Genomic DNA, 379 nt, shown 5'->3' with positions numbered 1-379 from the left:
TCTACATGCAGCCGTATAATATACTTAAGACTTTAGATTTGGCTTCGCACCATCTTCTTGTTTGTATAGGTCTCAAACACAGCTCATCGTGGTTCAATCGGAATTACTCGACCGATTTTCGGAGACAACTTGGGCAAAACTTATATTTTTCTCAAGGTCCAATCAAACAAGTAATTCTTTCACTATCTACTGAAAACAAATAGTTGCTGCATTGATGGCATCCATCAGATGGCTGAACCAATTTCTACATTAAGACTTGGCCTTAGTTATCAAGAAAAGATTGAATAAAAAATTAATAAAATGTATTTGGTGAGATATATGGTTTTAATGAGTAATGAAGGGGATTAATTTTAATAGCGATATCCCAAAACGAGAAAAG

The sequence above is a fragment of the Perna viridis genome, chromosome 8 (assembly GCF_037379345.1).
Source record: "Perna viridis isolate PV_CMFRI_1.1 ecotype Kerala chromosome 8, ASM3737934v1, whole genome shotgun sequence".
Classification (NCBI taxonomy): Eukaryota; Metazoa; Mollusca; class Bivalvia; order Mytilida; family Mytilidae; genus Perna; species Perna viridis.
Note: the sequence above shows the minus strand (reverse complement) of the source record.